At 39.3% G+C, this 20,586-nt stretch overlaps 1 protein-coding gene across 2 annotated transcripts in view; it reads left to right on the top strand.

Annotated features, from left to right (window-relative positions):
• VRK1 (VRK serine/threonine kinase 1) overlaps nucleotides 1-20,586 on the top strand; it is a 75,263-nt gene that overhangs the window by 11,382 nt on the left and 43,295 nt on the right. The window contains exon 1 of one of the 2 annotated variants that reach the window (XM_045073460.1): nucleotides 10,082-10,103. The exons of the other annotated variant lie outside the window; for it this stretch is intronic. The gene's annotated coding sequence lies outside the window, so the exon portion shown is untranslated. Of the gene's footprint in view, nucleotides 1-10,081; nucleotides 10,104-20,586 lie in introns of those variants that run through there. 2 annotated transcript variants of the gene reach the window in all.

Here is a 20,586-nt window from a genome sequence, read left to right on the forward strand (position 1 = left end):
TACCTAGTCAGTTATAGCTGGAAAATTAGACTCATTCTTCATTTCTTCTTCACACTCTTGCATCTATTTGAGTTACTAAGTTCTACTGATTAAAAAGAAATTTTTTCCCCCTGAAGTATAATATACATACTGGAAAAAGCACACATATTAAGGACCTAGCTCAGTGACCTTTTTTTTTAAACAAAGTGAACATACTAAAATCACCACCACCCAGAGCAAGACGTGCACTCTTCTAGCACTCCTCATGCCCCCGTTGTGCCTCTTTCCAGTAATTGCTCCCACCCAAGTCAAAACCAGTAGTCTGACTTCTGTAACTATAGCTTAGTTTTGCCTGCTAAGGGAAATCTTACTGTATGTAGTCCTTTTTACCAAGCTTTTTTCATGCAGCGCCGTGTCTGAGGTTCATCTTTGCTCTGTGTAGTTTGTTGTTTTATAGCTCTGTTGTTCTGGTTATCTTTTACTGTACAATCATTAGTTTTGGTTTTTGATTACTGCATAATGCACCACTCCAAACTTAGTGGGGTGAAACAGCAGCCGTTGTGTTGGCTCATGGATTCTGTGGGCTAGGAATTCGGTGGGCCTAGCTTGTCCATGCGCTGCGGTAGAAGCGCATACACTATGTTAGAAGCTCCTTCACTGACATGCATGGTACCTTGGCTGAGGTGTCTCAAAGACGAGGTTCATGTGGGATTGTTGACCACAACAGCTGCACATAGAATTCTCCACCAGGCCTTGGGTTTTCACAGCATCTCGGCTGGGTTCCCAGAGGAAGCTTCCTGAAAGTGACTTATCCTTGAAAATCATACAGTGTCACTCTGCTGTACTATTGGTTGAATTAGATACAAGCCTGCCTGGATTCAAGAGGAGGGAACATAGACCTCGTGTCTTTCTGGGAGAGGTGTCTGAAATTGTGGCCATTTCTAAAAGTTATCACAAATTATATACTACAGTTTATCCACCGTTTTGCAGATGAATTTGAGTAATGACTACTTTGGAGCAGTTATGGATAATGCTGTCTTAATAATTCTTACTCATATCTTTGGGTTCACATATATATTCATTTTAGTTGGGTATGTGAGAGCAGAGCTATTGACCATAGTGTGTATGTATTTCAGCTTTGATGAATATATACTGCTGACAGTTTTCCAAGGCGGTTGTACCTATTTATATTCCTACTGATAATGTATGTGAGATCTAGTTGCTGTGCAGTCTTGCCTCTACTTGGTATTGTCATTTAAACATTTTAGAACTTTTTTGAACCGTTCCTTGGTTGTGTAGAAGATCTCAGTGTGATTTTTTTTTTTTTTTTTTTTTTTTTTTTTTTTTTTTTTTTTTTTTTTTTAAATCTTTTTTTTTTTTTTTTTAAAGAGAGATCACAAGTAGGCAGAGAGGCAGGCAGAGAGAGGGGGAAGCAGGCTCCCTGCTGAGCAGAGAGCCCGATGCGGGGCCCGATCCCAGGACCCTGAGATCATGACCTGAGCCGAAGGCAGCGGCTTAACCCACTGAGCCACCCAGGCACCCTCTCAGTGTGATTTTAATTGGCATTTCCTTGATAGGCATTTTGCGTAATTTTCCTATACTTGTTACTCATTTGGTTATTCTGTGTTGCAGAGTGACTGTTCAAGTCTTTTGCCCATTTTAGATAAGTTGGGTTGTCATTTTCTTATTGAACTATTGGAGTTTGCATATGTTCTGCATATAAATTCTGTGCCGAATACATGAATTGTAAAAAATCTCTTCCCATCCTGTGGCTTGCCATGTCATTCTGGTAATATGTCTTTTGATGAACTAAAATTCTAAATTTTAATCAGTTCCATCTTACCAGTCTTTTTTTGGTGGTTTGTGCTTTTTGTGACCTGTTTACTTTTGCCACCCAACAGTCGTGAAGATTTTTTTTTTTTAAAGATTTTATTTATTTATTTGACAGAGAGAGACAAAGTGAGAGAGGGTACACAAGCTGGGGAATGGGAGAGGGAGAAGCAGGCTTCCTGCCGAGCAGGGAGCCCGATGGGGGGCTCGATCCCAGGACCCCAGGATCATCACCTTAGCCAAAGGCAGAGGCTTAACGACCAAGCCACCCAGGGGCTCCGAAGATTTTTTTTTTTATGTTATCCTCTACTGGCTTTATTATTTTACCTTTCATATTTAGATCTGAGTCTCCAGGAATTGATTTTTGTGTGTTATGAATTAGGGAGGTCAGGATCCTCTACCCTCCTCCCCCTGTATATTTAACCATACAAGTAGTAGCCAGTAGCATTGGGTCAGGTGGACACAGCTGGGAATTAGGGTTTCTATATTCCTAGCCTTAACCTACCTTTCATACACCTTCTGAACTCTGGCTTATTATTAAACCCTTCTGGCCTTAGCTTCATCTGTAAAAGGAAGGATTTGAAAGAAACGTGTTCTGATTTTTGTTCTGACTCTGGTTTATTAGATCATTCTGTGTAGTGCTACAGTTTTATTTAGGCTTGTTAGACTCTTAGATCTGAATTCTATCTGATGTGTTCCTGGTAACTCCCAGCTTTCTGCTATTGCCAGTAGTGATGAGTATGCCATTTAGAGCTTCATCTAAGCTACCGATGAAACACAGATTTTTGATTATGTTGGCAAGTCACTGCCCAGACATGGTCTTCTGATCTTCTTGGTATTTTTTGTCCCTTGCCAGGAACTCATTATTCTGTTTTAGTAAGCCATGGTTCAGGACACGAGTTCAATTTTTGAAAGCCTTTTGCATATACTATTCCTTATGCTTGTCCCTTACTTCGGTTTCTACTTGAACTTCTAAGAGTCACAGATATGGTGTAGAGTTTCATGAATCATCAGAAGTCATTTGTGACTGGTGAGTTCTAATCTCAACAGTCTCCCTTCCGAACATCTTGCATATGTGCTTCTGGAAAGTGGTGTGCCTTTGAATGTCAGGTTTACGCACTGTAATTGTGTCCTAAGTAGAGTAGTCAAGAACCACCTGGATGACAGAACAGGAAATCTGTCATTTGCTGATTCCTTTGTGTTCTTAGGGCCCTGCTTTGGGGTAACTTCTACCCTTCTTTCAGGAGGTCAAGTTCTGTTTCTACAAAACAGTATAACTCCAGTATAGATATATTGTTCCTTCCTTCATTATCCTTGATACTGCATTTTTCTTCTCATTAACTTCTTTAAACACCTTTACTGAGATGTAGTTCACATAACTTATGATTCCCTCATTTAAGGAGTATTGTTCAGTGGTTTTTAGCATCTCCCCAGGACTGCAACTATCGTCATAATCTAATTGTACAATATTTTCATCAACCTTTAAAGAAACCTCCTACCCATTAGCAGTCACTCCATTCTCTCCTCGCTCCCCACAGCCCTAGGAAACTGTTAGTCTGCTTTTGTCTCTGTAATGCCTATTTTGGAAATCTTGCATAATTGGAGTTGTAAAATACGGGGTCTTTTGTAACTGGCTTCTTTGACTTCATATAATGTTTTCAAGGCGCATCCATGTTGTAGCAGGTGTCCGTCTTCATTTTTTATTGCTGGGCAGTAGCCCATTGTATGGGTGGAGCACGTTGGTTTATTCATTCATCCACCCAAGGACATCGGAGTTGTTTCCGAGTTTTGACTATTATGGATAATACTGTTATGAAGACTTATGTACAGTTTTTTTGTGGATGTATGTTTTTATTTCCTTTAAGTTATGTGCCTACCAGTAGACATGTAGTGTCATGAGATAACTCTGTGTTTAACATCTTCAGAAGAACTGCTGGAAGAACTGCCGGATTGTTTTCCAAAGTCAGCTGCACCATTATACACTTTCAGTAGCATTGTAGGTGGGTTCAGATATCTCCATATCCTCACCAGTGCTTGTTATATTGTCTCTTTTTGTTAGAATCTTTGTGAATATGAAGTGGTATCTCATTGTAGTTTGGTTTTCATTTCCCTAATGACTACCATTGTCCAGCCCCTTTTTGTGTGCTCTTGGCCATTTGAACATCTGTTTTGGAGAAATGTCTGTTTAAATCCTTTGCCCATTTTTAAATTGGGTTGTCTTTTTATTATTGAGTTTGTTAGCCTTTTAACATTTAGTTTGATTTACTTGCAACTAGAAATATTCTTTTGCCTTGGTTTTCTTTCCTTTGTTTTTCTTTCATTTTGTTAAGGGACCATTCATTCTTTTTGTAGTAAGGGGAGAGCGTTAAGAAGGTTTTCAGGCCTTTTGCATTCTCTTGGCAGCAGCTTCCCTTGGCAACCTACAGAATTGTGGAATACCTTAGACTGGAAAATGTACATCTCCTGATTATTGGAATAGATCCTTTATAGTTCATACTGGTTCTAAAATGAACCATGCTTCTTTCTGTACAAATCAGTAGGTACAACTCCTGGCTTAGATTTTAATCCAAGTAATTTTATAGGTGAGGAAAAAAGACCTGGAGAAGTTGGATCATGTCTAGGTTCACAGCAGATAGACCTGGAGCATAGCTTTAATTCATTCCGTTCTTAAGAAAAATCTGTTGGTTTCTCACAAGGTGACACTTCATGTTAGACTTGGGATACCAGGGCTAGGGTCTTTAATTTCCAGATTCTCACAAAAAATGTCAAAAGAGCATGACATATATGCAATTAATGGTAATATAGTATCATAGTGCTGTGAGATGTGGGGTTAGTGCTCTTAACACCACTCAGTGCTGAAATTTGCATTTTACTTTCCTTTGCATGTAGGTAAAATTAGATTTTTGAATTGTTGATTTTGTCTGGACCACCTAGTAAAGAATGGTAACAAGAGTGGCCGTCATTCAGATGCTGAGTTTGCGGGAGAAATGGACTTTAGAATGTTTTGGGTTTTACACTGGAACCTGAAGATAGTCTCATCAAGTACAGTGTTTCTATACATATACCATTAACTGTTTTTTTCAAATACTCTGCAGTGGTTTATAACATTTTTTCCCCCCTGAGTTTATGTCAATATTTTATGTTAAAAACAACAACTAAAAACTTCTTTTTGAAGATCTTTACATCAGTGATTTATTTCATTACTACTTTTGTTCTTTTGATCTTTGGAAGTCATTCTTTTTATTCAGAGTTGGGCTGGGTATTTATAGTAACGTGAATATATTTCTGTTTAATTTTTTATATTGTTTTGATGGTGTTTGTAATAGTATTCGGTTGTAATATTAAAGCAAATATTTTACTACCTTAAGACTTTTTGTTTTGCAAATGATTTATTCCGTGGTATGTGCTCTCTTTTAATGCTTGTGTTAAGTAACTAAAAGGCATTTTTGCAAAAATTTTATTTTTCATACACGTGTTTTGAATCTCGGTTGGCCCTCTTAACTTATTGGTTGAAAAGCCATGGACAAATTATTTAACTTTTCTTATTCCCAGTTTTGTTATATGCAGTCAAGATAATGCCACCTTTGTTTTGTGGTTTTTTAAGAGTCAGAGATCATGCATTTAAATTAGCCAACACAGAGCCTGCCATATAGGTGCTTAATATTGAGGGAAGCTGTTGTTACATGTTAGTTCATTCATATGTAGGAACTGTAATTAATGGTTAATTCTTTCTCGTATAGATTCAGTCATCTATATTTTTACTCATTTAGGATTACTTGGGCAAAAGTAAATGATCATATTAATGTAATAACTTCATGTCCGTATTCACTTTCAGTCAGTAGTCTTTCAGATTGTGTTGCTCTTTAAAGACTGACTTAGGCTTTACCTCAAAACCATAAGGTATTGTCTTGTCTGCTAATTTAGGCACTGAGAGTTGTTTCTCTACATAGTCGATTGCTCTGTTTTTAATTTGAAGCCGTGGCTGGGCTGACTTAGGCAGATCTGAGTACAGGCAGATTCCAAAGTAACAACACTAGAGAGAGCTACTTGGTATTTTATGTAATACAAGTTCTTTCATTATTCATGAAGAATGCTTTAAAAATATTTTAATTGAAAAATAAATGCAGAGAATGAGAAATTTAGACAATATAGGAGGATAAAGAATGGAAATTAAACCTACCATGAAAACATCTTTCCCCTATTGATTATATAGGGTACCAGTAATATGCTGTCCCCAAGCATGGTGCGTTGTTGCACAATCCTGGGAGTGCTGGTCATATATATTCAAGCATATGCAGCATACATTTTTCACTTAACTGTATCTTGGAGGCTGTTCCATACTGATGTATATAGGTTTACCTCATTTTTTAAGTTGCATGTTCATTCTGTGGATATGACATCATTCACTTAATAAGTTCCCTTCTGATGTAAATTAAGGATGTTTCTAGTCTTTTGTTATATTATGCTGCAGTGAATATCCATGTACATGTTAACCTTAAAATAACATTTATTTTACTAGCAGAAATGGATTCTTTCAGAAATAATTGTAATTCAGGACTAGCAAACTATGGCAAAACCAGAGGGTAGTTCCACAAAGGAGAGGAACATTATTTTACGGAGAAGAAAGAGGAAGCTGGCAGAGGTTGTTCTGAATGAAAGTCTGCTGGAGAGAAGCAAGGATTCTGGGTGCTGAGGTTCCTCATTGGCTGAACTGGGCTGGTGACTATTTCTTGTGGGAGATATAATGTACGTCTATTCTTGTGGGGTCTGTAATTGATGTTTTTTTCTGTTGACCATTCTTTTGTTGGGTCTGTCATGGACAATTCTTCTAGTAATTGGTGTTGAGTGGTATGGCTCCCCTTCTAACCCCCTGACTCCACTTCAGTGAGATTTCCCTTCACTAATTTTCACACACATTTGACAGGATGTGAGTGTACCTATAGGACGAATTGCTAGAAGTGGACTGAGCCATAGGGCTGTGTATGTAACATTTTGGTAGCTAATGCTGTAAAGGGATGGGCCTCATACTTCTTGTCAACCCAGTGTATTTTCTAACTCTTTGAATCTGGCTAATCTGATAGCTTAACAATGTGATTTTAGTGCTAAATTAAGTCTTACTGTAATTTTATTTTGCATTTTATTAATGAATGATGCTGAGCCTATTTGCTATTGATCTTTAGGATATAGTGTTAGTAAAAGAAATCATGATGGCAGACAAGGTATATAATATTTTGTCTGTTAACCTAAGACACAGGTGATACAGATAACTGTATTTTACTTGCTGCTTAAAAAGAAAAAATGAAGGATAAACTAAAAACTAATAAAAACAGTTACGTGGAGGGAAAGGACAGGAAGGCTGGGGAATGGAAGAAGATTTCTGAACACACCTTGTGTTGTTTTAGTTTTGGAAATGTAAATGTTTTACAAAATAACAAAAATTTGAAAGGAAGAAATGTGTATCAGTTAAGTATTTAGGTTAATGTTTGGAATGAAGAATTTTGACACATGAGAATAGAGACAGAAAGACAAAGAAGTTATGCAAAAACCCTTTAATCTTAAATTTGAATAGAATATATCAATATAAACTTGTGATGTGTTTTCTCGCTGAAAAGAGTTATTCTAGCTTATTCCACTAAAAAGATCTAGAAATAATGACAACCTGAGACCAATGAATATTGTAGGGCCCAGATTTTGGTCTCTAATCCATTTTCCACTAAAAGGAGACAGGCTTTTTGTAGAAGTGATTGATTTTAGGTTTGGGACAGGAAAATGTGCATGAGGAACCTGGAACATCTTATTCTAGAAAGCAAGGAAAATATCCAGGACCGTTGGGGTTGAATCAGAAGGGTACAGTGGCCAGCCCAAAGGGCTTCCATTGTTCAGTGCAAAAAGGAAAGAGCAGCCCTGGCTGCAGAAGCTGCCCGACATTCACAGACAGGCCATGTTGTCCTTGGATTAAATGTAAGCAGTCTCACAGAATACCTCAGACAGGGTTTCACTCACGTTATGATAAAATGAAACCAGGCACAAAGCCAAGGTCTCTGCGTCATCCACAAACTTCTTGACCAAAATGAGTGATGGCTACCTCTTTACCACTTACAGCTTTATCTTCATTCTAGTGTCCCCTCCCTGACATAGGATTTATGGAGATACCTTTCATAGAATTACCCCACTTTCTGACATCTAATTTAGGGAAACTCCTCCTTCCTCATATCCTTCCCCAAATTACCCAACCAAAGCCTGAATCCTATAATAGATTCTTTTTTAAAAATTATTAACATATAATATATTATTTGTTTTAGGGGTACAGGTCTATAATTTACCAGTCTGCCGCAATGCACAGCGCCCAGCACAGCACGTACCCTCCCCCGTGTCCGTCACCCAGTCACTCCATCCCTCCCACCCCGCTCTACTACAGCAGCCGTCAGTTTGTTTCCTGAGATTGAGGCTTACGGTTTGTCTCCCTTTCTGGTTTTATCTTGTTTCATTTTTTCCTCTCTTCCCCTATGATCGTAGGTTTCTTTATAACATAATCTTACTGAGCCACCCTGGTGTTCCCTGTGGAATGTGTTCTCTCACCTTGTTTCACTCTAGGTGTGTTCCTGGTGTTCTTTTACCGAGGGGCTCTGACATCAAATAGATGGCAGAGCAGTTTGTGCAAAGACAGTAACAAAGGAGAGGGGGAACACATTCAGTGACAGTAGAGGGACCTAGTTAGCAAAATTCACAAAGGGGGAAATTTTACAAAACAAATGACAAGGGAAGGAAAAGAAAATAAAAGAGGGAGGTGGCATTTGTCCATTAAGGAGATTGAAAGACTCGTTTGCCAGATGTGGCAAGTAAAAAATAGCTATACGAAGACACTTCTTGGGGCACCTGGGTGGCTCAGTGGGTTAAGCCTCTGCCTTAGGGTCCTGGGATCGAGCCCCGCATCGGGCTCTCTGCTTAGTGGGGAGCCTGCTTCCCCCCCACCCCCGCCTCTCTGCCTACTTGTTATCCCTGTCTGTCAAATAAATAAATAAAATCTTTAAAAAAAAAAAGACTTCTTGAGACAATTAGAGAGTCTGAACTTGGTAGTAGATCATATTACAGAATGATTGTTAATTTTGTTAGGTGTGATGATATTTATTGACTATATTTTTAAAAAGTAAGTTAGAAGAATTTGCGTATGAAATGATATAATGTGTGGGGTTTACTTTGAAACTGTTTGGAGGGGCGAGTGGATTGGGTAAAGGGAAGAAACAGATTGGCTGTGTGGGTTTAGTTGTTGAAACTAGGTGACGTGTATGCGGGAGTTTATCATACCCCTTCTCTGCTTTGTATGAATTTGAAAATTCTCATAGTAAGGAGTTTCTAGAAGTCTTTTGTATTTGTTTTTCTGTGAATTTCTGTCTGCACCTCACTTCTCCATTTTTCTCTTGGATTTTTGTCTTTTTTATTCTTCCTTAGAAAGTAATCTTTAAATACTAGGAAAGTTAGCCTTTTTTCATGTTTTACAGATTTCATATGTCTTTCAGGTTTGTTTATGCTATTTTTAACCTGTGGAGTATTTTTATTTTGTCAAATATATAAATTTTCTTTATGGCTTGACTGTTTTATTTTGTTGTCTCAGAAAATCTTCTTGTCTCTGGGAGTCTTTAAAGTTTTTCTTTCATGTTTTCATGAAGACTTTTTAAATGACTGGACTACACTTCTGAGATGCTTGTACTATTTGGTCATCCTAATTTCCTTTCTGAGTATTTAGAGCTATTCTCCCCTTAAGCCCTGCTGCAAGAATATATAAGGAAAAATGTTGTGCAGTTGCTATCCAGTGTAGATTTAAATGTGAACATCCAGTAAATTAACTCTAAACAAAGCTTGGTTGTTAATTTTGCCCCCAGACCAGAGAACTAATGGGAAATCTATCATTTACAAAATTCCCAAACATGCTAAATGCTGTATAAACATAAACACTATATAGTTCAACAGTTCCAATTTTAGAACAGTTTCAGTGTTGGCTTAACATATGGAAGCATAACTTTTAGTTCCATTCTTAGGGCCTATGGGTCACCTACCTTTGAAGTCAGCGTCTTCACACTTGCTCCCCTCTTAGATGCTGTGCTTTATTATGGGCAGAGCAGGACGTTCCCAGCATCTGCTCTCTGTAGGATGAACGAATATTACTGTAAAGTCTTCTTCATGATTGGTTCCTGGAGACCTTTTAGGACTCCCAGGGATGGATCTTCTAACCAGCACATCTAAAGTCAGAAAGAGAGGTACACAGCGAGACCTCACCAGATCCTTTACTTTTCCGGGTAAGTGTTGACAGCAAGGCTTCCTGAACTTGTGTTTGAAATTGGACCGTCCTGTGTATTCTCACTTGAAAATTAATTCTGCAGTTCGTGCTCCTCTTTTAGAACTTCTAGAAATCATTTAAAGGAAATAAAAGTTGAGGAAGTACACTTGATATACTGTATTTTAAACATTTGCTATACCAAAAAATGTTATAGTGTAATGTAAATCAGTTTCACAATACAAGTAGAAAACATTCTGACTAGGAAGAAATTTTTCTTCTCTGAAAATACCCACTTTCTTTCTCAGAATTAGAAGCGTGAGTCTTCACCTAGTTCTTTCCAGCGTAGGTGTGAAAACCTGACTAGTGTGACAATTGCTTCCAAAGATGGTGTCACAGTTTGAGTTTAGCTTAATGTTTTTCAGGAATAAGTCTATGAATTTATAGGATCATTATCTCTGGAGGTTCACTTCTGTACGCTCATGGATTGTTGTGCTGTAGTTGACTCTTGTTTTGTTAATGTCCTTACAGATACCATACAGCGGTGAATCCTTTTGCAACTTAAGTTGATATGCCTTGTTTTCAGAGTGAGACCTGGGGACTGATTGACTGAGTGTCCCTAATAGGAACTCAACAATGAGCTTTTCTTTGTCACAGGTTTTTATGTTAAGTGGTATTGGTAATAAGTATAATTTTATTCCATGGATATCCTTCCAATTCAGTCTCAGCCATAGGATTTGTGGAAATAAAAAAAGTAAGTATATGAAGACCATTGGTATGATTGGGAAGGGGCTATATAAACTCAAGATGCTGTATTTTAGTTTTTAGATGATTTCTTCATGGTAATCAAATGTATTAATCAACTTCTGATTAGCTGGCTCATTTGTAAGAGAATTGTCTTTAAATAGATTGCTTTGAAATTGTTCCTGAAGTAATTTAGCAAAAGAGGTGATGAAGTTCTTTGTTGACTGATTATCTGTTTGCTTTTATTCTTTGACTTACTGTAGTTTGGCGGGAAGCCATTTATACCAAAACATGTAATTACTTTTTAATCCCAACTAAGTTTGAAGTGTAAATGAGTGATCTTTGATTTGGGATGTGATGGGAGGGGAAAAGGGTGGTCTTTTGGGGAGCTCCTCTTGAGCCCTTCATTCACTAATTTGTATTTTTTTTCCAACGTCTGAAATGACTAGAGGGAGCCTTTATTGACATCCTCTAATTCGGTAGAGTTGTGTGTAACAGAGCTAGTATGTTGAAAATGAGTGACTGAATGAAGAAAGGAACATGTGCTGGCGTATCTAGATCGGTGGTCCAGTCTGTGCTTCACCTCTTCTGGGTGGCATTTCAACTCACAGACTCACAAGGGCTCTCGAGGAAGAGGGCCTTTCTGGTTTCAGAGTTCTGCTGGTAATTACCATGCGCAGCCAGGACTGAGAGCTACTCCCTCAGACCGTGATACTTACGTAGTTTGAGTTGATAATTTTACTCTGAACTTGCTGGCACTAGTTGAAAAAATGAGAAAACAGGTTTCAGAGCTCTTAGTGTCTTAAAAACTTGGACCCTACTGGAAGAGATACTTTCTCCCTGCCCTGAAACCAACAGAGTTTGGTTCTGTAGATGTCTATGACTGCTCACTGTCTCTAATAAATAGTTTTATCAGAGGATTCAGAAACATTCTTTACCCGGAGGGCTTTTTATTGATCCTTGTTTGAAGCTGATATAAAAATCCTAACTGTATGAAGGTGTTTCTGCATGAAACTAAGTGCAGCTTCTTGAAGCCAAAGGTTGCATTTTATCCATGTGCATTTCTAGCTCCACACATCAGTTTTGGAGGTGTTTTGTAAATGCCTTTGGAATAAAGGAGTTCAGATATTTGATATTCTGGTGAACTACTTTGTTGTAAAGATCGAGCTTAGAAAATCTAGAGTAAGAGATGATTAGCATGTTTCCTAGACCATCTGTCACTAATATCAATTGTTTCTACTTGGCACTGAAGACTTGTTTGGGGGTTGGGGGGTGATTGCTGGTGTAAAGTTTAAAAAAATCCAAAAAATGTCCTAGGTTATTCTGGACCCCTCTGTTTGGTGGTTAAAAGTCAGTGCAGTGTTTAAAAAATTGACATCCTTATTATCCAGGAAGGATTAATGCAGTCATTGGTTTTTCCAGTAGCAAACCATTGTAATAAGTGGTAGATGTTTCTGCTTTGCCCCCTCCCTATCGGTTTGATGGATTCACCAGAGTGAGCCTTTGGAAAACGTAAGCCAGAGCATGCCACTTCTCTGCGCAAAACCTTCCCTGGATTTTGCATCTCCCTGAGAGCTAAAGTGGGTGTCGTTACAGTGAGTGACCTGTGTGTTGTGTGTGACCACCAACACTGTGCCCTTGTATATCTGTGACATCAGCTAATGCTCCCCCCTGGTGGATTCTTCTGCAGCTGCCCCCACCTCCCTGCTACTTTGGCTTCCAGAACAAGCTAGTCATACTCTTGCCTCAGGGCCTTTGCACTTGCTGCTCCCTCTGTGTGGGGTGCTCTTCCTCTAGATCACTGCATGGCCAGCTTCCCTCACTGTGTTGCAGGTCTTTGCCCAAGTGTCATTTTCTCCTAAGGGTTTACCAGATCATCTTTTAAATTTCACTCCTCTCTCTCATCCCCTCTCCTTACTTTATTTTTTTTCCTTAGCACTTATTACCATTGGACACTGAGCACGTTTTAATTTTTAACAAGTTATCTTAAATTTTAAAAAGCTTAATGAGGGCTGGATTTTTAAAAAAAGATTTTATTTATTTATTTGACAGAGAGACATCACAAGTAGGTAGAGAGGCAGACAGAGAGAGAGGGGGAAGCAGGCTCCCTGCCGAGCAGAGAGCCCGATGCAGGGCTCGATCCCAGGACCCCGAGATCATGACCTGAGCTGAAGACAGAGGCTTACCCCTCTGAGCCACCCAGGCACCCCGAGGGCAGGAATTTTTATCTGTTTTGTTCACTGCTTTATCCTTGTGTTCTAGAACAGTTCCTGGCACATAGAGTATGCTCAACATAAATATTTGTCAACCAGATGAATTAATGAAGCAGGCACTATGCATTAGAATAATACAGAATTGCATGGAACTCAGTATTATTTTTATTTGAAATTAGGAGGTGTAGCATGGTAAAAATTTTTGTATTTCCTGTCAGAAAGTTACAAACCATTGACTCTAATAGCACTAGTAAGTTACTTAATGTTAAAGGTAAGGGGAAACTAGGGCTTTGTCCTAGGCTCTACTTTATAGGAACCCATTCCTACCTTGAGGTGACATTAGTGACAAAGGCACTAAGATTTTGAATTTATATCGGGCTTACATAGTTTAGCCTATGGATAGAGTGGATTCTGAGAATGGAATAACATACATTAGCAAAAACTATCAAACATGAAAACTTCGGTGAGAAATAGGTCAATGAGAGAATTCTTGACTCGTGTTCAGAATGTGATTTTTATTTTGATTGAAGTATTGTGAATTAAAGTGCAAGCATAATACATGTCCCCAGATCTTGAAGAAGTACGTTTCCCCTTTTGCTCAAGTCGGAGTCCTGAAGTGGACTGCAGGGCTGTGTTGGAAGCGTTGCTCCCGGGATACCGGGCTATCCCTCCTCCCACCTCCTCCCCTGTTCCCGCGTAAGCCACACCAGAACCCTTCTGTGTTCGTGTGGCCTGCTCTTACCTTAAGATCTTGGCCCTGCCTGTCCCTCTGCCCACTGTATCCTCCCAGTCATAGCTCCTGTGAGTCTGCTCGGATCTCCCTGCCTTCCGAGCGAGGCTCCCGTGCCCCTGCCGCCTGCCCTCCCGTCCTCTACCCTCCTGATCTCTCTTACTCCCCTTCCCTTTTCCCTCTAAAGCACAGCACCTACATTTTATAAAATATTATATAATTTACCCATCATGTCTGTCTGTCTTCCTTTCCCTTTCTTTCTGTCTGTCTGTCCTTCTGCTAGAATATGTGTCAAAAGAACAGGACCTCTGGGGCGCCTGGGTGGTTCAGTGGGTTAAAGCCTTTGCCTTCAGCTCAGGTCATGGGTGAGCTCTTGTGTTGGGCTCTCTGCTCAGCGGGGAGCCTGCTGCCTTCTCTCTCTCTGCCTGATTGTGATCTCTCTCTGTGTCCAAAAAAAAAAAAGAGCAGGACCTTTGTTTTGTTCCTTGAGGTCAAGTAAACATCGAGAACAGTGCTTGGCACATGGCATATATTCAATAAATAATCATTAAGTGAGTGAATGAATTAATGCAATTCATAGGACAAATTCATATGATTCCCAGTTAGCCTTTATTTACTATTGTGGTAGCTAGTAGATTTCGCTATAGGCATACCATGGAAATACTGTAGGTTCGGTGCTAGACCACCACAGTCAAGTGAGTATTGTGGTAAAGCAAGTCAAATGAGTATCTTGGTTTCTTAGTGCAAATATGAATGCTACATTTACACTGTTCTGTAGTGTTTTAAGTGTGCAATAGCATTATGGATAAAAAAAAACAATTACATACTTTAATTAAAAAATCTTATTGCTAAAAAATGCTATCATCTGAACTTTCAGTGAGTTGTAATCACTGATCACAGATAATAAGTAAAATAATAATGAAAAAGTTTGAAATACTGTGAAAATTCCAGGATTACACAGGAGACATGAAGTGAGGAAATGCTGTTGGAAAAATGGTGCAAATAGACTTGCTCTGCCGAAGGTTGCCACAAACCTTCAGTTTGTAAAGAAACACAGTATCCCTGAAATGTAATAAAGCAAAGTGCAGTAAAGGGCGATAGGCCTGTAATTAGCATCTGTAAGGACAACCTTTGAAATCACACCACTTGTAATGCTTTTCCAATTCTGAGTGTGCACGTGCAGGGGAAGGGTGATTTCATAGTCTCCAAGAATATATTGGGGTTGGACTATGTCTGTTTTACCTTTTGTGTCTATAAACTCTTCATTCTTTTTTTTAATTGTGGGAGGAAAATAACAACATAGAATCACAAAATTTACCGTCCTATTTTTTAGTGTACAGTTCAGTAGTGTTAGGTATGTTCACACTCTTGTGTAACCAGTCTCCCGAACTCTATCTTGCAGATTGGAAACTGTACCCATTAAACTATAGCTCCCTTCTTCCCCCTCCCTCAGCCCTGGCAACCATTCTATTTTCTGTTTCTTTACATTTGATTTCTGTAAGATACCTCATATTAGTGGAATCCTACAATATTTGTCTTTTGGGGATGGGCTTATTTCACTTAGCATAATGCCTTCAAGATTTCACCCTTACTGTAGCAGGTGTCAGAATGTCCTTCCTTTTTAAGGCTGAATAATACCGCAATGCATGTATACACCACATCTTGTTTATTCACCTGCCCACAGACACTTGGGTTGCTTCCACCTTGTAGATCTTGTCAGTAGTGCTGCTGTGAGCAGGGGTGTGCAACTCTCTTTGAGACTATGAAGTGTTTTCTTGAGATCTGTTAGCTTATAGGAAAGGCCTATCAACCAGTTCTGTTTTTGTATTTCAAAGCCTTAATTTTATTTCTAAGATCTTCAGTTTATTGGGCGCCTGGGTGGCTCAGTGGGTTAAGCCACTGCCTTCGGCTCAGGTCATGATCTCAGGGTCCTGGGATCGAGTCCCGCATCAGGCTCTCTGCTCAGCAGGGAGCCTGCTTCCCTCTCTCTCTCTGCCTGCCTCTCTGCCTACTTGTGATTTCTCTCTGTCAAATAAATAAATAAAATCTTAAAAAAAAAAAGTTCTTCAGTTTATTGAATAACATGTTTTTTCTTTTATGTAATTTACATTCACATTGTAAAATGTGTACTTTGGTGTAAGGTAGGGAAGTGTAGGTGGTCCGCTTTTATAACACGATTCCTCCTGGAAAACTATGTCAAAAAGCAGGACAAACTCCCTGAAAAAACAGGCTGTTACTCATTGTTGTGTTTCCCAAACTACCTAGACTGTGAGTGGCCTAAACCATAGAACGAGCCCCAGGATAGTATTGTGTTGTGAAGCAAAGGAAGAGATGGTTTCCGGAAGGAAAGGATGAATAACAGTGTCACACCTCCTGAGCAGGCACATGGGAGGGTGTCCTGTCATTTGCACTCAGTGCCCTTAGCAAGAGCAGTAGGAGCAGATCCTGAGGACACAGTCGGCAGGGATGGAAGTTTTGCCCCAGGGAGGAGAACAGAGACGGGGTAGTAGGGCCGCATGATCACTGAGACATTTGCGTGAGAGGAAGAGGAAAGTTAGGGTGATAATGGGGAGAGACTAGTTAATAGTGTAAGTCCTGAGAAGATTGGAGGCCATGGGATACAAGACCGAGGTGAAGGGCCTGATGTTTGGCAGAGGAACAGAGCTTCCCTGAGTTGCGATGGGGGGACGGAAGATACAGAGGAATGCCCGGGTGGGCCTGATGTGGGGGCAGGTGGTAGGCAGGTTTTGGTCTTAGAAAGATGAAAGAATTCCCACTCAAAGCTTCAGTTTTCTCTCGGAACTGGGAGATGAGGTCGTCTGTTGAAATTCACAAGTTCAGAAAGGGAGAGATGGTTATGAGGAACCTAAGCAGTGTTGGCATAGTCATTGTAGGGAGTGGGAAGAGATGTCTGCTGCCAGGCTTGTGGGAGGGGGGCAGTGTCCATTGCCGTTGAGGGAGGTACAGTAGGCATAAAGTTAGACATCAGATACTTGAGAAGAAAAACCCTTTTTGCTGTTTAATTTGACACATTTATTGAATTCCTACCTACTGCATGTGTTGGAAGATAGTTCTTGTACCTAGGGAGCTTAGAAACTTGCAGAACATTTATTACAAAAAAGAAGAGGTGACAACAGTCCTGAAACTTCAGAGATCAGATCTGATTGAAGAAGAGAGAGCTCTTTGGGTTTGGAAAAGACTTGAGTCAGTGTCAATGGGGGAGGGTGAGGAAGAGCTTTCCGCTGCTGAGTGGAGAGAAGAGTCCTTAGGTACCGCGTTAATGGACGGAATAGTGAATAGTACAGTTTGTGCAGAATTACCCCTGAGTCAGTGTGTCTCTGTGCCGTTTAGAAACATATCAGAGAAACTTATCATTTAGAGAAGGTTCCGTAAAAGTGTGTGACACCCTCCCCCTGCCACCGCTCCAGGGGAGCTTCTGTGCATATCTGTTGTAAGGGGACGAATGACTAGTTGTCCATGTATGGCAGGCTCTGTTGCTGCACCGTCAGTTCGCAGTTTGGATCGGATGAATTTGTCGAGCTCATCAGGTGTAAGCGGTACTTTTCCATCCATTCGAGCTTTTTTTCTGTCTTGAAAATTCCAGATTGGAATCCAGGACTTGAAAAATGTCAGTTGTCTAAATACAGTACTATATTGTGATAAATATAGCTATTGAAATTAAAAAAAAAATCTCTTCACAAAACTTTATTTTAATATTCACAGCAGAACTTTTTTGGGAATGTTATCTGAGAAACAGGACCATTTTATTATCAGAGCTGACTATTAATTAGGGTATTGTTTCAGATATAAAAGTTGATCTGCCACTGAAAATTCTATTTGAATATGTATAGTTCCAAGCTTGCTTTGTGTATTTAATAACTTTAGTACCATAATTACTCTGTTTACAATTAAATTTTGGTGAATATGCTAATACAGAATGCGGCAGTGATTTCAGCAAAGGGCAGGGCTGATTTGCATCTTGATGTGCTTTTCACTTGCATCTGCATTTCATTTACTATCACTGGGAAGAGAAACGGTCAGATTATGTAATGGATTTTGTGACAGTGAAGTTTTCCTTTTCTTTGAAACCTCCTGTAAGCTACCAGGGTAGTGGATTTGCTCTGTTCTGAGTGGGCAGAAGTGATGCCGAAGGGTTGAGTCTGGTTGAGGTTTGTGCCCTTCAGCGAGTTGTTTAATAGAAACCTAATGTAGGTGCGGGCTGCATCATTAGAAGGAACCTGTAACGTATTGAGGTGATTGTAGAATTCACATTCGTGTTGTAAGTTCTTCAGGAAAGTCACTGAGGAGCTGAGGCAAATGCTTATGGTTGTAAAACTTAATAGTTTTTGAGCAGGGGCGTCTGGTTTTAATACCTAAAACTCTCTTCTTTTCAGAAATCACCTTAAAAGGAACAAGGAGATTGAGAAACACAGCTCTCATATTCTCTGAAACTAAGAGACTTCTGTGACCCTGAAGCAGGAAATCAGAGGGGTGGCCAAACGCTGTGCCAGTCAAATGCGGGTGTGGCAGGATGTGGAAAGGGGGTGCCCTTGGGGCTGATGAGACCCAGATCTTGGACCAAGCGGGTGGTAGAGGGGTGTTCTTCAGAGTGAGTGGAATACAACCGGTTGAGGCACAACCAGTAAGCCTTTGTTTAGAAGAACAGGAAATGGGTGTTGGCAGAACAACTTTATATGAAAAAAAGAGAAAGAAAAAAACAATAACTGTGTATGCGCTTTTTTTGTCCTTAGTTTACTTTGGCCGTGTGGTATTTTTAAGTGCCTCGAACCCTGTGGATCTCCCTAATGTGCATGTGTGACCGAGGAAAAGAAAAGAAACTGGATAACCATTTGGAAAATCCAGGATTCCTACCTCTGATCATCTTATACAGTATAAGTGTAAACAAATCAAAATTTTACCAGCAAAATATGAAATAAAGTGCAAAATAACAAAACCGTAATAAACCATACAATAACTAAAAGAAGACATAATATTTGCAAAGAATAATTTGGGTGGGGACTTTCCAAGGATGACAAAGTCCAAAAGCTAAAAATAAACAATATCAAAAGACAAACAGGGAAGACTATTTGCAATATCAAGAGCCAATTTCTTCACTAGAGAATATATAAGAAGTGCCTATAAATAAAGAAGCAAAAGGCAACCGGTAGTTCTTAGAAAATGAGGTACAGATTTTACTTAGGACTGTGTGGGTGTGTGTGTCTGTCTGATTGGACAAGCTCATAAAATATGAAAAGGTTCTCAGTTTTGGTCCCTTGATGATTGTTAATTATAGGAAAGGCAGTTTTTTAATGCTTAAAACTGTAAAATATTTCACAATACAGAAGACCTTATTAAGCAGATACAGACTTAATGAATTATAAGGTACTGTTAGAGCCACCACCCATGTCATGAAATAGAACCACTGGCCTGTCCTCATCACAACTTCTTTTACTTCCTGAAAGTAACTTGTCTTTTACAGCAATCACTTCCTTTTTTTTATTGGTTTACCACGCAAATGTGCATCCCGAAACACTGTGGTACACATTTGCCTGATTTTGTTCTGTTTGGGCTGTGTTCTTTCCAGTCTTTCTGCATCGGGCCCTCTTCTCCCCCATCTCTTCTTTTTTTCCCTTTATCTGTTGAAGAAATGGGATTCTGTGTACTCCAGCGGTTCTCACCCTTGGGGCTTCGCTGACTGCATTCCTGTGCCATAGTTTATCATGTTCTACTGTTCTTTTCATATCCTGTGAATCAGGACCAGGCTTGATCAGATTCGGAGTCTATTAATTTTTTATTTTTCTTTTTTGGCAAGATTACTTCATAGGTAATGGCATGGTCTTTTATCAGGAGACATATGATGTCTGGACATCTCTCATATTTTGATGTTAGTAACTGTCAGTGCTCAGTGTCTAGGTCCACTAATTCATTAGGAGGGAAATGTGTTACCCTAAAACCATCCTTATTCATTTATTAGCTGAAATTTTTCCATAAGGAGATTTTTCTCTTCGTCTAATATTTGGTTACCCAGTGGTACAATTCATGTAAGAAAGAGGGTAAGTGCTTGATTCTTTTCCTTCCTTTTTTCTTTTCTTTTTTTTTTTTTTAAAGCAGCTTTCAAAATTGAGTGGTTTCCTATTATTCTCTAGTGGTGCCCACTTAGGTTTTCTGGCTATTATAAACTCTTGGATTTACGTCCATTTTATGTGTTTTAATCCATAGTGGTTATTATTTTTATTGACTCAAATTGGCCCATCTTTGGTCACTGGAAACACCTAAGTTGGCTTCTTAGACATATCTGACATCAGTAGTTTTTGATAGCTTCTTTGACACCTAGAAATGACAAGATGTTCCAAGTCTGTCTTGTACGTTTCTGGTTTCACATCTGGAATCAGTCCTCTCTTCAAGGAGTCTGGTTTCTTTTACAAGAAACTGTAGTTTTAAGAATACACTTTGTTACTAGAGGTACTCATTACTACTAGGTTGGTTGGTTGTTTCTAAGCTTTTTTTGTGGTTCGGGCTAGGAAATGAAAGTGGTGTGTGTGTGCACGTGTGCGTGGCGTGCATGTGCATGTGTGCTTTTTTAAAAGATAAAATAACTTCTGAATTAAAAATATTTCCGAATAAAACATTTTTAGCTTTAACTCTTCTTTCATTTCTTTCCCCTTTCTTTTGTATTTGAATCTCGATTTCTAAGGATACAAGGGGGTGCCTGAATTAAAATATCACGGAATTATTCACTTGTATTATTGCACAGATATGTGTACAGTACCCTTAGTTTACAAAACCAAGTATCACTTACAGTGTGATTATTGGAGAGC

The sequence above is a fragment of the Mustela putorius genome, unplaced genomic scaffold, assembly GCF_011764305.1.
Source record: "Mustela putorius furo isolate JIRA1106 unplaced genomic scaffold, ASM1176430v1.1 tig00000129_pilon_pilon_pilon, whole genome shotgun sequence".
Classification (NCBI taxonomy): domain Eukaryota; kingdom Metazoa; phylum Chordata; class Mammalia; order Carnivora; family Mustelidae; genus Mustela; species Mustela putorius.